We start from the raw sequence: 16,869 nt of genomic DNA, 5'->3' as shown, positions 1-16,869 counted from the left end.
CCAAACCACGAACCCCTGACCCAAATCCCAGACTCCAAACCCCAAATCCCTAACCCCTAACCAAATCCGCGAACCCCTATCCCAAACCGCGAACCCCAAACCCCAACCCTCAACCCCTAACCTGAAACGCGAACCCCAAACCTCGAACTCCAAACCCCAAACCCGAACCCCGAACCCCTAACCAGAACCCCAAACCCAAACCCAAACCGCGAACCCCAAAACCCAAACCCATAACCCGAATCCCAAACCCAAAACCCCTAACCCGAATCCCAAACCTCCAACCCAAACCGCGAACCCCAAACCCCAAACCCTTCACCCTAACCTCAAACCCAAACCCGAACTGTGAACCCCTAACCCAATCCGAGAGCCCCTAACCTGATCCCCAAACCCCAAACCCAAACCTCAAACCACAAACCCAAACCGCGAACCCCAAACCCTTTACCTGAACCTCAAACCCCAAACCCGAACTGCGAACCCCGAACCTGAACTGAGAACCCATAACCTGATCCCCAAATCTGAAACGCGAACCCCTAACCCGAACCCCAAACCCCAAACCCAAACCGCGAACCCCTACCCCGAACCCCGAACCCCAAACCCCTAAGCTGAACCTTGAACCCCTAATTGGAACCCCAAACTTCAAACTAGAACCGCGAACCCCTAACCCCAAACGCTGAACCCCAAACCACAAACACGAACCCTGAACCCGAACCCTAAGTAGAGAGGGGATTCCCCGCACCCGAACTCTGAACCTGAACCCTAACAAGTTGGGGGGATGCCAGAACCCTAAACCTAACCCTAACAATAAAACTCTAACATAAACATAAACTTTTCTGGCCTAAGCCCCGCCCCTTGCTGTCCCTCACCCCCTAAAAGCAAACGAGGCAAAACTGGGACTTGAATGCCTGACCTACAGAGCCAAGTTGGATGTTTAACTGGTTGTCAGCCTAACCGCTTCGCTAGAGAGGATTACTGGGTTTTGTTTTGCTCCCAGGCGCTCTTCAAGCCTCACCCCGCCACTGCAGGCTAATAAAGAACTATGGACCCTATTAGCGCTCACTTTAGCTGTAACCCTAGAGTTAATGCCAACCCTAACCGTAACCCGAACCCTGACCCTGACATGAACCCTAACCCAAACCCGAACTCTAAGAAGAGGGGGGTCCCCGAATTCTAACCTGAACCCGAACCCTAACAAGTGGGGGGGGGTTGCCCGAACCCTAACCCTAAGCTTAACAATAAACCTCTAAAATAAAAAAATTTTCTGGTCTAAGCCCTGGCTCTTGCAGTCCCCTGCCCCTGAAAAGCGAAAAGGTCAGACTGGAGACTTGAACTCCTGATTTACAGGCCATAGCCTACCTGCCTAGTGGCCCACCTAACCCCTATGCTACAGAGGCTTGCTGCTTCCAGCAGGGCTCCCGAACCCTCTTCAAGCCTCGGCCCACCAGGGCAGGCTAATAAAGAACTATGGGCCCTAGTAGGGCTCACTTTAAGCTGTAACCCCAACACTAATGCTAACCCTAACCGTAACCCGAACCCTGACCCTGACATGAACCCTAACCCAAACCCGAACTCTTAGAAGAGGGGGGATCCCCAAATTCTAACCCTAACCCTGAACCCGAACCTGAACAAGTTGGGGGGTTGCCCGAACCCTAACCCTAAGCTAAACAATAAACCTCTAAAATAAAAATAAACGTTTCTGGTCTAAGTCCCGCCTGTTGCTGTCCCCCGCCCCCTAAGAGCAAAAGAGTTAAGCTGCAGACTTGAACTCCTGACTTACAGACCATCGTCTGCCTGCTCACCAGCGCACCTAACCGCTACGCTACAGAGGCTTGCTGTTCTGACAGAGCTCCCGGACCCTCTTCAAGCCTCTGCCCGCCAGGGTCTGGCTCTATAGACTATCATGGCTGTCCTAGGTCATCTTTGCTTTCTATAGTCATAGTTTTATCCCTAAATCATAGACAGATCAGCTGAGAAAAAGCTTGGATTGTCTCGGTGGGGTGGATTTGCTTGTCCTTGTGTTTCACCTGGAGGCAGTCGCGGTCCCGCGGGCCTGTCCTGGAAGGGGGCGTGGGGGTGGGGCGCACCGTGAGCGCGTCGGGGGCGGGGCGAGCCTGGGCGGCTGGTCAGGAGCGCGGCTCACGTGAGCGGGTCTGGGGCGGGATGAACATGGCGGCGCGTCGGGGGCCAGGGCTCTCAGGGCTCGCCATTGCAGCTGGGAATGCTCGTTTCGTGGGCTCCTGGGTCCCCGTCGATTGGCATCCAGCGAGCAGAGCGCAGGGCTGTGGGCCACAGGTAAGGGAACTCGGACTGGGCGGAGCAGGGAACCATGTATTCTGCCCTCTTTGTTTGCAGTCTCGGAGCCGACTAAAATGGCGGTCGCAGAAAAGCCTCGCCTTTGGGGCCAAGGGTTTTACTGCTTTACCCCTTTGCATAAAGCTCAGACCCGCGCGGTTTTCCCAAGCAGCCTAGTGTATTGCTTCCTACAGGCCTGGAGAGGATAACAGGCAGGAAGGCCAGGGGTCTCCAGACAGAGAAAATAGACTGCAAGTGTCAGACGTTTTTTTCTCTCTCTTAAGAGGCCGGAGGAGACAAAAGAGTGCTGCATTTTTTTTTCTCCATCTTGATACAAATTTAAAAGGTTTCTCAGAAATTTCTGTGTTGCCATGACCACTCCTGGCTCCACCTGAATTTAACTTTCCTCAAACCTTGAACTAAGCAATGCATTTTTCTTATGGAAATGTTTGTCTTAAGGTATGCTAATGTACTATGTATTTACCCAAGGCTCTGTCTTCAGGTCAGTTTCCCCTAAAGGCTCAGAAAAAACTTGACAAACCAGTATGTTTTACTCATACCTTGTTCTCTTAATCTATGTGAATGAAACTATATATTTGCTTGGAAATCTGCCTTTCTTCAAGATTCATGTCCATCATTTTATGGCCTGGGATGACTCATCTGCTGCCAATGTTATCTCAATGCATGCTGTGGGTGAGGGGCCTGGTGCCATTCTCTGACACATTGTCTTTCTTTCATTAGCAGACTGCTAGTGGCTCTATAACATCTGGCTAAAGACTAGCAGGGGGTACTCTTCCCCCTTTTACTGTCTACGTCAGCAGCTCTCTCGATCTCTTTTATATTTTAATAAAACTTTTTAACAGAAAACCTCTGAGCCATCAAGCTTCGTCACTTGCCCTGGATTGAATTCTCCTCTGGAGTCCAAGAATGCTGGCATCTTTTGTGGTTTAGCAACCACCTTTCAGCCTTTTGAAATTCATATTGAATCTTCATTTCAGATTGAAGATGCATTCCATGGTATTGCCAACTGAAGCCTTTTCATCGCTATGGCATATCTGTCCATGTCTTTAGGGTATTTTTCAGCAATCATGTATCATTTCCAGTGTGCCAGTCTTGTTATCCTCATTCTGTCCATAGCAAAGTCTTTTATTAATGTTGACATGACTGAAAGGGAATCGTTTGTTTAAATTCCTTTTCAGATTGTTATTTGCTGGTGTATACAGATAACACTGTGTCATCATTCATTTGTATCAGTTTGGACAGCTTGATAGTTGTCTTTAGTTTCTTTAATTTCTCATAATTTAAGATGACCCTGTCTCATATATTTACAGTCTCACCCCTAGTCTCAGTCATTTCTTCAAAGAACTGTCCTTTTTTTAAACATTACATTATTTTTGACTGTGCTGGGTCTTTATTGCTCGTTTGTCTAGTTGTAGTGAGCAGAGGCTACCCTCTAGTTGCTGTGCCATGGCTTCTCATTGCAGTGCTTTCTCTGTTTGCAGAACTTGGGCTCTGGAGCATGCAAACTTCAAGAGCTGTTCAAGGGCTTCGTTGCCCCTGGGCGTGTGGAATCTCCTACACAGGAATTGAACCCGTGTTCCCTGCATCGGTAGGCAGATTCTTTACCACCGGGCCATTGGAGATGTTTCCTGTTCCCTTTTATTAGAGAATGATATTTAAAACATACATGTAGGAGCTCAATATGCTCAGCTGACAATACATGGATATATATATATATATCCATGTATTCCAGCTCACCTTTGAACATATTCAGTTAAAGGTAATTTGTGATGTCTCCAACCTGATCCACCACGACATGGACATTGTAACGTTTCCTTTTGTTTATCTGTAACTTTGCATTCCAATGGTAAGATACCTGGCTTCCACCGCTTGTCATACACAGAATTCAGTGCTTGTCCCACGTGGTTACTGAAAAAAAAACTGTCAGATTGTCTTTCAAAGGGGGCTCTGCATGCATTGCACCAGTATCTTGAGTATGTTTTTGTATGATAGTTTACTATCAGTATACCCTCAGTGGCCAGGTGTCTATTTCAGTCGCTACCAATTATGAATGGGCTTGTTTGCTCTAGTGTTCTTGGACAATTCGAATACAGTTTCTTTGTCAGATATGCATTGTTTTAGGAAAACAGTTTTATTGATTGTTGGCTGTGTTGCCTCTTTGTGTGTGGGCTTTTCTCTAGTTTTGGTGAGCATGGGCCATAACTAGTGGTTTGCAGGCTTCTCACTGCAGTGTCTCCTCTTGTTGAGGGGCACAGGCTCACGGGCTTCAGTGGCTGCAGCATGTGAACTCGGCATCGTGGCTTCCAGGATCTAGAGCACAGGCTCGCTCGGCTGTTGTGGCACACGGGCTCCATAGGATGTGGGATCTTCCCATCCTAGGGATCGCACATGCATCTCCAGCACCGGGGGGTGGATTCTTTACTATGGAACCACCAGGGCATATTTTAGACTAGTTTTCCACACATGTATCTAGTGAAAGAGGCCAGGATCAAGAGGCATGGCAGCTGGGAATCCTCAGCCCCAGCTCTGGTGTGCTATCCAAAGCTCTGGGGCCTTTGGTGAGCAGCTCAGCTTCCCTGGGACTGTTTCCTCCCATCAGAAATGCCCTGCTTTTGGACTGTAGCCCACCAAGCTCCTCTGTCCCTGGGATTTCTGAGACCAGAGTACTGCAGGTGGTGCCATTTCCTTCTCTGCTGCTGCTGCTGCTGCTGCTGCTGCTGCTGCTGCTGCTGCTGCTGCTGCGTCGCTTCAGTCGTGCCTGACTCTGCGCGACCCCATAGACAGCAGCCTACCAGGCTCCTCTGTCCCTGGGATTCTCCAGGCAAGAACACTGGAGTGGGTTGCCATGTCCTTCTCCAGTGCATGAAAGTGAAAAGTGAAAGTGAAGCCACTCAGTGAAGTCGTGTCCGTCTCTTAGTGACCCCGGGGTTGCAGCCTACCAGGCTCCTCTGTCCGTGGGATTCTCCAGGCAATGGTACTGGAGTGGGCTGCCATTGCCTTCTCTGATTTCCTTCTCTGCAAGATAGCGTTTTGAAGATATTTTCTCCTGGATATTGCTTTTGATGAAGGAAGGGGGATCCCTTTCAGGGCTTGAGAGTGAGTTCTTGTCTGACACTGGGCAATGAGTTGTCTGAGGAGAGGAGTGCTGTCCAAGCGAGAGGCTTTATTGGGAAGGGCTGCCAGGGTGGAGGGCAGGAGGGTGAGGGAAACGGAGAGAACCACTCTGTCACGTGGCTCACAGTCTCAGGTTTTATGGTCATCGGGCTCATTTCTGGTTTGTCTCTTGCCAGGCATTCTGAATTGGGATCCTTCTTGGGGGCACACGCATCACTCAGCTGAGATGGATTCCAGCGAAGTGGATCCTGGGAGGTTGGTAGGACCTCTGAACTGGAGCCTCCCATCTCCTGACCTCTCCAGAATTCTGGTTGGTGGTAGCTTGTTCGTTCCTTGTTCCTTCCCAGGACCTCCTGTTGTAAGATGATTCCTGCAAGTGTTTTCTTTTCTCTGTTGCCTGGCCAGGGTGGGTGGTCCGTGGTTCATTTAACAGTTTGTTTTTGGTTCTCTCGAGTAAGGTCCTCCACAGGGTAAATGTATGAAATGATAAAAGGCAATGTTTTAAATAATTTATATTCATAATTTGGTAAGTTGGCTTGTTTTGTGTATGTTAGACCTGATCACCAGACCAACGGTCATGTAGAACTTTTGCAGTTTTCTAAAATTCTATAGTTTTTTAAATGGAGTTACCTTGTTGCAAAGTTTGTGTTTATGTTCATATTTTTTTAAAGTTATTTCTTTTAGTTGATTGATCATTGCTTTACAATATTGGTTTGATTTGTCATACATCCACATGAATTAACCATAGGTGTACCTATGTCCTCTTGCTCTTGAATCTCCCTCCCACCTCGCACGCATTCCCACCTCTCCAGGTTACTACTGAGCCCCAGTTTGAGTTCCCTGAATCATACAGCAAATTCCCATTGGTTGTCTATTTACAAATGTAGGTGTACCTGCATCCATGCTGCTCTCTCCATTCATCTCACCCTCTCCCTCTTGTTCCCCACCCTCGTCTGTAAGTCTGTTCTCTATGTCTGCACCTCCATTGCTGCTCTGTGAACAGACTCGTCAGTACCATCCTTCTAGATTCCATGTTTTTCTCTCTTTGACTGACTTCCCTCCCCTTTATTAGAACAAACTCAAATGTGTTCCTTTTTATGGCTGCATTCCATGCAGGCTCTGATTGTTCCTTAGCCATGTTTTGCGGAGGGTCATGGAGCTATTCTGCTCCATTTCAGTTTGGGCTTCCAGTCTGAGTGCTCGCAGCAGAGCTGCTTCTGGGTGAGCCCTCTGAGGTCTGTGAGCACCGGGCTGCCCGCTCTTCTCTTGTGGCCCGCAGGGGGCGCCAAAGGCCCCTCTGACCCGCGGGCCCAGGACGCTTTGCCTTTAGACTCTGCTCCGTGAGCAGCTGGCGGGAGCTTTGTCTCCTCAGGACCATCAGGGCTCAGGCTTCTGGATAACAGGGCTGCATCCAGGCTGAGAGGAGCAGGGTTGCCTCAGTGCCCACCAGCAGGGAGGCGCTGCAAGAGCGAAAAATGAGGATGGAGTAGACGTTTCCTGTGTCCAGCTGAGGGCTGACTGGAGGTCCATCTCAGAGGACTCAGGGGGAAAGAGCTCCGTGTGCAAAGCGGTGGGTTTTCAGTTAGATTTGCGTTAGATGATGTAGAGGATGAACACTGATGTTCTTCCGTGTAGGTGGCCATTTTCCTGTCACTGTTTCTTGAGAAGACTGTCCTTTCCTCTTCGCTCGTTCCTGGTTTGATTTTCAGGAACTGACCATGTACAGGTGGGTTCGTTTCTGGGCTCTCTATTCTCTCCTGGAGTCCATGTGTCTGTGTTCCTGCCAGTTCCTCACTGTGGTGGTCACTACAGCTCCGTGATGTAGTTTGAAGAGGGATAGGAAGATGCCTCCAGCTGTGTTCCTCTTTCTCAGAGTCTTTTTGGCCGTTTAAGGTCCTGTTCAACAGTAGCAGCCTAATATTAGGAATATTTCTATTTCTGTGAAAAATGCCATTGAATATTATTTTGTGATTGCAGTCCGTGTATTTGTTGATGACTTTGGTTGGAATGGACCTTTTAATTCCTCATTGTTCCAGTGCATGAGCGTGGAATAATTTTCTGTGTGTTTGTATTTTCTTTGGTTTCTTTATCAGTGCCTTCTAGTTTTCTGACTACTGGTTTTTTATGTTCTTGATTAAGTTTGTTGCTAGATGTTTTATTTAAGTGGGATTTTCTTAATATTTTTTTCCTGATTGTTATTAGTGTATAGAAATGCAAGTGATTTTTGGACTGTAAAGGGTAGTATTTTATGATTGTAAATTAATCCAAAATGATTCAGCTTTACTGAATGTAGTCTAACAACTTTTTGTGAAGTGATGTGGAACATTTTATCTGTAAGATCTGTTTCTCCTGCAGTAGGTCATCCGGAGGACCCAAGACATGGTGGTTACTAATAGACTTCCCACACTACTTCTTCATTCCACGTGGACTCCTTCACGGGCAGTGAGCATCGCAGCTTCCCTTGAACTTCATCTGGGTAAGTCTTGGCCTGTATCAGAAAGTTTCCTGCCTGTCTGCTCTAAATTTCTTTTGTGGTATTGACATGGTTGTTTTGAAACCTAGTATACTTTCCAGTCATTTAAAATGTACAGAAAATGCCTAGCAATGGGAACAAGTGCTAGCATTTGCCACATCATCTAAAATACTCTATGTGTTTTATCCAAAATGGGTACCTTCTGCAGAACCAGCACATAATCTCCAAAATCAGGAAATCATATGGTACCTACATTATAATGTAATCCACTGCCCCACTTCCACTTTTAGCAATTGTTCAAGTGTATGAATATATCTTTTGTTTCCATCTTCATCCTTTTTTCTTTATTTAGAGTGTTACTGAGATTTTCAGTTATTTGGACAAACTTGATGGATTGAAAGCAGACATGGTGAATAAGGGTTCTGGGTGGCCTTTTCGATGTGGATTTCTTTTTCACTGAAGATGGTTTTAATATTTATTCATGTGGTAACATGTATGAATCCTGCATTCTTTCCCCCCCCCCCATAGTAATTAAAAATAAATAATATGCCATTTACCATTTAGATATTTGTAAGCATACAGTGTTGTAGCAGACAACCTTTTCTTGTTTTGCAAACCAGTTTAATAATGTGCACCTTGTGCGTGCTTTGGAGAAACTCAGGAAACTGAGTCAGTGACTGAAATGGCCCAAGATATCACCTTAGATTCCATCTTCATCTGAAAACAAAACAGGCACTTTCTGGTGGTCCAGTGGCTGAGACTGGACACTCCCAAAGAAGGAGGCCCAGGTTCATTCCCTGATCCAAGAGCTAGATCTCCCATGCCACAAAGGAGAATTTGCATGTTGTAGCTAAATATCTGGCTTACCTCAATGAAGGTTGACCTGGCGCAGCCAAATTAAAAAAGAAACAAATATTTTACAGATACAACCAAAGGAAAGGAAGGGTATGGTGGTTGTGCAGATTTACGGCTTAGCTTTCCCTATCGATAGAAAAGAAAAAAGAGTTTCAAAAGACTGTGTCTCATCCTTCTATCTGGCATATAGAGAGGATTCCTTTGAAATGAGATTTCTCTGGTAAATGTGACTCACAGAAGAGCTGTCTTGAACTTGGGTTTCAGAGATGATCATGTGTCCTCTAAAAAAAAAAGTTAATTGGGTCCCACTAATTCTCATGCTGAGGTGGTATATTTTGTGGTAGCATTTGCTCCCCTTCACTTTGGATGTATCCCCATTTGTTTACACTGTCATCTACTGAAGACATCCTGATATTTGAAAGTTTTTAGTTATTACAAGTAGAGCTGTTGTATATAATCATGTGATACTTTTTGTCTGGACGTTTTCAAAGCTGTTTAGTAAGTGCTAGCCATATAGTATTCAGGTCACAGGTGAGCTTTGTTTAGCTGTGGAAAAATCCAGCTATGTTTCTCTGTGGCATGTGGGATCTTCTGGGGTAAGGGATCAAACTAGAGTGTCTTGCATTGTCAGGCAGATTCTTTACCACTGAGCCACCGGAGAAGTTGTGCCCTACCCCCGTTTTTTTTTTTTTTTGAGTTTACTGGATCTAATAGGTGTGCAGTGCTACCTCACTGTTATTTTAGTTTGTAATTTCCTAATGATATGTGATTTTGAGTCTTTTTGATAGGCTTATTTACTATCTTTATATTTTTGTAGGACAGGTGTTTAGGTGTATACATTTTTTATGAGATTGTTCTAGATTTTTTGGTATATTTGGAGTACAATCCTTTATCAGATATGTATTTTATAAATATATTTTCCTGTGGCTTGTGTTTAAGTTTTGTGAATAAGGTTTTTCACAGTTTCAATGTCTAATCCTTTAAAGTTAATGTTATATATGTTTTATATCCTTTTTTGGATAGACTTTAGTGTGTTGTTGTTGTTGTTGTTAAATTTTATAAGCAGAAGTGAGGTACTGTAGATACAGTTTTAAGCTAAGCTGAGGTACCATAGATACAGTTTTGCCTTTTGTCTGTTAAGAAGTTTGAGTGAGTTTGGTGTACACTGTATATAACATTATGTCTACATTCATTTGACTGGATATAGCTTCCAATTATTTGTCTAATTGGTTTTGGAGATATCACGGGAAGTCAGTTTTTCCAAGGGAAACTGAGGTCCATGAAACATGAACTCTTTTCGATCGGTCGGAATCACTCTCTGCTATTTCTGACAGATTTGACTTGTTTGGATATCTCATATGAGTGGAATCACAGAACGTTTGTCTTTTCTTGGTCTGGTTTATTTCACATGATCTAATGACCATAAGGTTTGTCCACATTGTCGCATTGTCAGAATTACTGACTTTGAAGGGCCGAATCAGATTCCATTGTGTGTATACCACAGTTTGTTTATGGAATTGGCTGCCATGGACACTTAGATCACTTCTGTTTGTTTGCCAGTGTGAATCATGCTGTTGTGAGTATGACGGAAGAAGTATCCATTTTTTCAGCCCCCTTTCCCAATCCTTTTGGGTACATAGCTTGAATTGGAATTGAACTATGTATTTATTCCATGTGTTTGTTTTGGAGTCATTTCTGTAATGTCTTGCAGAGTGGCAGCACCATTTAATGTACTTTTTCGTATGGTGGAATACCGTTCAAGCTTCTGAATATACCTTGTGTTGCATATTCAGTCTCCCACCAACGGACACTTGAATGAGTTCTACCTTTGAGCTATTGTGAATGTCACTATGAGTATTTGTGTACCAGTTTTTGTTTGAATTATTAACAAGTACATTACTATATATAAAAGAAGCCACAAGGACCTACTGTACAGTTTAGGAAACTATTAAATATCTTATGATAATGTATAATGGAAGAGAATCTCAAAAGGAATATATGAAAAGCACATAGTAACCATGATATTTATTGTGCCAACCCTATGAGTTATCATAGCACTACTCAACGTGTATTTATACATGTCAGTAAAATATTCACATCTGTAAGGATATTATAAAAAATTATATAAAAAATCAAGAATTCAAACAGAGATTAAATAAACTTCCTGTCATTGCTCATCATCATTTATACATTCATACTACCTGTAACACTCATTGTATAAGTGCTGGACTAGCAATTGATGTTCTCGTAAACCAAGAGATTGTGAAGGTGTAAGGAAATATAGCTTATTGAATTCCTTAATGAAGGATTATAGAACTCTATGTCCATGAAGTGAATGAAATTCCATTTTATTGAACCACATTCTTACTAGAGTGATGAGCTTCCACCCCACCCAACGTTAGTTCACAATGAAATCCTGCAGTCCTCTGGCCTCAATGTCTGCTTCCTGCTACCGAGAAAGAAAAGATGAGGAAGTCCTGACAAAACCGATGCTATTTTTCTTTTTCTGATTTGTATTTTATCGCAGGGCTTGGCAAAAAGAGGGCCCAACCTGTTTTTAGAGTTCCATCCCAAGGGTTCCTCTGGCATGTTCCCTATGTTGACAAAGTGCTGATTATTTTCAACAAAGGACAATGATCTGCACTTCACTATCTGTTGCTTGAGCTGGAATAGCGGGCATCCCTTGAAGTGCATTCCTTCATGCTGAAGTAGGCATCCCTGAAGCAATAGTATAAGAGGAACACATTTATCACGTAGACATCGCAGCCCATGCATTTGTAATAATTTTTCAGTTATACCCATCATCATCGGAGGAACTGACTTGTCCCAGTAACAACGAGAGTACCCAGTATAACAGTTCCTTGACTTATGAGTACTTCCTATGAGTACCCTTATGAGTACTTCTTCCAATATTGTTTCTCCTACTTTGGTCATGAACAGTAGAAGCTGATGGCAGTGGTCCTTGAAATGTATGTCGATTCCTAGGTGGCACAGTTGATAAATAAAAAATCTGCCTACCAGTGCAGGAGGGGGAAGTGATGTGGGTTTGATCCCTGGTTCAGGAAGATAACAATTCATACACATGTTTTATGTGAACCAGTTTGATACTCATGAGTTTTTTCTTCTGTATACAGAAAAACAAATGCTGTTCAAGGACACTGAAAGAACCCTGATGTTGAAAATCAGATCTGTATTGTGAGCAATGCTTAGATATCCATGAGTCGAAGCATAGTATTATGCCTATCATCCTTGTATTTCTCTCAGTGAAATATGTTGAGGAAAACTCTTCATTCGTGGTCTAGATTCACGAAGAAGCTAAATAGCATTCATCCTTTACGTTGACAACTGTGAATTTAAATCTCCTGTGAATCCTATGTGACAACCACACATACCAACATGAGTTATCAGTATTATATCAATATTTTTAGTCCTATTGTATGTCAACTAAAAAAATCAGTATATAATTGTACATGAAGTCAAGACATAAAATCAGTGCAAATACAAAATGTTCCATTCCATCCTTTGAGAAAGGGAGAAAAACATCTCTGTGCTTAGCCTATTGCATTTTTATGTATTAGACCCTTAAGTAGTTTATTCACCACACCCTGTGAATGATTCACAAATCTTCAGAGAAGAAAGGATCATTTCTCTTGAACAATGAGTAGTTCAACTATTCTCAAAGCAAAGCCATAAGTGAGTCTTATTTTGGGTGAGACCATGAAAACTCAGTGTTTTCATTATGCTTGTGCTTATGATGGGAGGAGGTCTGAGAAAGCACTTCTGAAGGTTTATTCATACCAGTCGTTCTCATATGTATCGAGTCTTTAAAGGTCGAATCACCAAGGTGTTGCTTCTACACTTGTACTAGGCTGAGCAGCAACATTCCCTTTCTCCGTAAGTGCAGTAGACGTGTTCCCAACCTGTCTGTCTTCTGTCCTCTGGAGTATGCATTGCTTGAGCTCATCACAGCCTAGTAGATGGAAATCATCAGGATATTCTGGAAACCCTTTTTATTTCAGTCTGTTCAGGAGGTTACCACTGCTGCAAACCTCTGGATTTTACCAAGCACTTTTAACAACCTCAGATGAAGGATATAAGTCAACACTGGTGACAGCCACGGGCTTCCATGGCCTATCCATGATTGTTGGCTTTGCTTTCATAATCATCCTGTTTCTTATACCAGCTAAACTGTCAGTGTATTTTTTAATTACCATTTTATCTTTGATGGTTTTTAGAGCTATTATGGATTTTCCTATATATCTTCACTTATCGGTGAGGGTCTTATGTTAGTAGTAGTTATGACAACTGACTTTCTGTCTGTTAGCTGTGGCAGAATAAAAAAAGAATGACCCACTGTATATTATTAATATTATGTATCAATATATTGTTAGTTTTATTGTTTGCAGTCATCCAATTCCAAGTTTCTGAAATAAACTTTCAGAAAAATCACATCCTTTTGAATGCCCATTTGACTGAATAGGAGCACGGAAATGTTCTTCCATAAAATTGTTTACAGTTTCCATTCCGTTTCTCCTGTTTGATGTAGATATTGGCCTTTGGTTCTATCAGTAGCTTTGCAAGTAAAAAAAAAAATTAATTAGAGCTCGTATGGTAATTTTACTGTTAGCAATAAGTTTAGCATAAAATGAACACAGAAGAGGTTACAGTAGACCAAATATGAAAGTCAGTTTAAAAGAAAACATAGTGTTGAATGTTTACAGTAGGAATATAGTTATGAAGTTCCTTTATTATTATTCTATCCTTTCCTTTTGTTTTGCAGGGGTGTTAATGTACAGATTCCAGTACTATGGCTAGAGCGAATAATAGTATCATTATTCTTGAGAGCAACTCTACTAAGTCTTCACGCTCATGTCACTCAAGGTTTTTTAATACCTATTATGTTAGTCGTGTTTGTAGTTTGTGAAGTCACATAAGTTGCATTCATTCAAGCAATAGTATCAAACAGCTATGGCATCAATTATAGATGTGAATCGATATCGAATGTGAATCCATTTCACTGTGACAAGTTATTATTGTAGATATTCTATTCATGCCAGTAACAAAGCTGTGCAGAAATAATACAATGTTTATTAAGAAAATAAGAGTTACTAATTTGTTTTATTATTCTATTTCTTTTAAACAGATTTAATGACAACAGGCTCAACTTTTCATTCACTTGTATGACTATGAGCGGTTTGACCAAGTTGAAGAAGATGACTCGTTTGTAGTCTTCCTCATCAGCTCATTCCATCTACTGGCTTTAAAATCATTTAGTACAGAGCTCACCGTCTAGGTGTTCATCCAGTGTTTTGTTTGCTTATCATGCAGGATCATTTTAAAAGGAAAAGTATGTGTGTATGAGTTAGAGCTCTGATCCCAGGAGTCCATGTAGAAGCTTCCCCTGAGAAATGTATCGTTTTTGCACCAATGCTACTGAAATGTGTGAATGTGGTATACCACGCGTCCCAATAAGTGTAAACAGCGTCATAGGCTACTTATTTGAAATGACCAGTACTCATGACATTCCATTCAACTGAGGACTAAATATAGCCAACGTAGGCTGTGTTTGCCAAATAGACTTTGAAGTATTCTTCACACAGTCCTTCATCGATGCCAGTTTTCAGATCGAAGAAACCCTTGCTCCATGAAGTTTGTGAACACATATACTCATGTTTTGTTTGAGATTTTAAAGTCATTCTTCAGTTTTGTTGGAGGAATGGTTCTGTATATGCCCCGTGGATCCCCAAATCCACTGATGTTCATGTGTCTTGGGGCTTCCCAGGTGGTTCTAGTGGTAAAGAACATGCAGAACATACCCATGCAGGAGACATGGGAGGTATGGATTCCATCCCTGGGGCAGGAAGATCTCCTGAGGGAGAGCATGGCAACCCCCTCCAGTATCTTTGCCTAGAGAATCTCATGGAGAGAGGAGCCTGGTGGGGCCTAGTCCATATGATCCCAAGGAGTTGGACACAATGTAAGTGACTTCGCACAGCACATGATTCGTTGTCATAGCTAATATAATGGAGATGACATAAAAAGAAGCACCAGCGGGCGAAAGTCAATATCCATCACTTTTAAACTTTGGAATGTATTGTGATATTTTACATCCATATTTGTATGACTTGATAGTTGGAGAATCGATGCATGTGAAGGCCTGGTTGTGTTATATGTATGTTGAGGGAAGATATATTTTTATGTGGTTTGACATATAGGTCCCATTTCATTCGTAGACATATGCATACTCATCACTTATCATCATTTTTTTTTTTTGAAAAGACCATTGTTTGGAAAGGTTGTTGTCTAACCATGAAAGATGCTTGAATTCTTGGGCTCCTTAGAGGAAGAATTCAACCCGGGGCCAGTGATGAGGGTTGATCAGTCAGAGCTTTTGTGTCCCAACGTTTTATTAAAGTATAAAAGAGAGAAAGCTTCTGACATAGACATCAGAAGGGGGCAGAAAGAGTGCCCCCCTACTCATCTTTGGCTGGATGTTATCTAGCTACTAGCAGTCTACTCATTAGAGAAAGGAATGGCAGCAGACCCCTCACCCACAAGATATATGGAGATGACCGTGGCACCAGGTGAGTCATCCTGGGCCATAAAACGATTGATATGAGCAAATGGATAGCTTCATTCACATAGATCAGGAGAGCCATGTATGAGTAAAGCATATTGGTTTGTCAAGTCAGTTCTGAGCCTTTAGGCAGAACCTACTTGAAGATAGAGTCTAGGGTAAATACATAGTACATTCACATAGCTTAAGGCAAACCTTTCCATGAGAAAAATGCCTTGGTCAGCTCAAAGTATGAGAAAAGTGAAGTTCAGGCGGAACCAGGTGTCATTATAGCAACACAGAATTGTAAGAGAAAATCTCTGTTTAAATTTGTATCAAGAAGGGGAAAAAAGATAACAGCTTGTTTCCTCCTGCCTCGGAAGTGACAGATAACAACTGTCTGACACTTGCACCCCATTTCCTCCCTTTGGAGACCCCTGGCCTTCCTGGCTGTTACCCTCTCAGTTTCATTCATTGAGCGTTTTCTGCCTTGTGAAACATTGGGCATAGAAGTATGTGTTTATTTAGGGGTATTTCATCCAATTTCATTTAAATGCATATGTGAATTAGAAAGTTTGACATGCTGTTGCTTTGTATACCGATTGGGAAATGTGAGCCTCCAAGCTTAATTTAGTTTTTCATGTTCATTTTTCTTTTTAGGGGTACAAAGAAAAATAATATGACTGTTAAGATCAGCTTTCGTATTTTTTGCCAAATATGAATTGGGATCACATCGATCAGAGATGAGTCTGTGCATGAAAGCCCTAATAACTAATGCTAATTGACTTCACTACCATGGGATGTTTTCATATCTATTGAGGATTTACTTCATGTATTTCGATTTTAACTTTCTGTCTCACAGCCTTGTTTGTAGATCAAAGCTATTTGAAATTGTCATCTGGTTTCAAATGGCTTGTGAGGTTATTCATGAGTGGTTCATAAAACCGAATGGATTGTACGTAGCCATACTTTGTTGTCATTCTATGAATTTGAAGAATGTCTGAAGAATGTCTGCAGTTATGCCTTAAAGATTCATACAATTGATGTCCAATATTTATCTCAATAGACTTGCTTTCAATTTGTAGTTTCCTATGCGTATGTCTTTCTTTATGGATTTGGGTAGAACTTGTATTGGAACACTGAAAAATCTGTGATATCAACCGTGCTGACCTTTCTGGTGGTCATCATTAAGATTTTCACGCTCTATGGATCCTAGTGGAAACAGGTGCTGTTCATCCTACTTTTGTGAAGATTGAACTCATCGTAGAAAGTGGAATTTGTTGAAATATTTATGGTATAAATAAATCTTGTCTCTATAATTACCCAGAGTCCTGGTGCGTATTTGATTGCTAAGTTATAAAATGTATGAGATAGATGTGATCCATCAATGGCGACTGGATAAGTGGTGGAGAGGTATTTTGGTGATGCAAGAGATTTAAATGATGTGATCATAGTATTTATATCCCTTTTATGTGGATAATGGGTCTTGGATCCATGTTTGAAACCTTACAACCTCGTCTTTTGTTATGCATGGGAAGTGTCAAAAATGAAGAAGATGCGG

General features: G+C 42.4%; 1 long non-coding RNA gene across 1 annotated transcript; it reads left to right on the top strand.

Annotated features, from left to right (window-relative positions):
• Window positions 1-2,128: 2,128 nt before the first annotated feature.
• Window positions 2,129-16,636, top strand: LOC138446120 (uncharacterized). The gene is made up of 4 exons (XR_011259130.1): window positions 2,129-2,289; window positions 5,601-5,734; window positions 7,780-7,900; window positions 13,896-16,636. It is a non-coding gene; the product is annotated as an uncharacterized lncRNA (long non-coding RNA).
• Window positions 16,637-16,869: the final 233 nt, after the last annotated feature.

Source organism: Ovis canadensis, chromosome 9 (genome assembly GCF_042477335.2).
Source record: "Ovis canadensis isolate MfBH-ARS-UI-01 breed Bighorn chromosome 9, ARS-UI_OviCan_v2, whole genome shotgun sequence".
NCBI lineage: Eukaryota > Metazoa > Chordata > Mammalia > Artiodactyla > Bovidae > Ovis > Ovis canadensis.
Note: the sequence above shows the minus strand (reverse complement) of the source record. Positions and strands in the feature narration are given on the sequence as shown.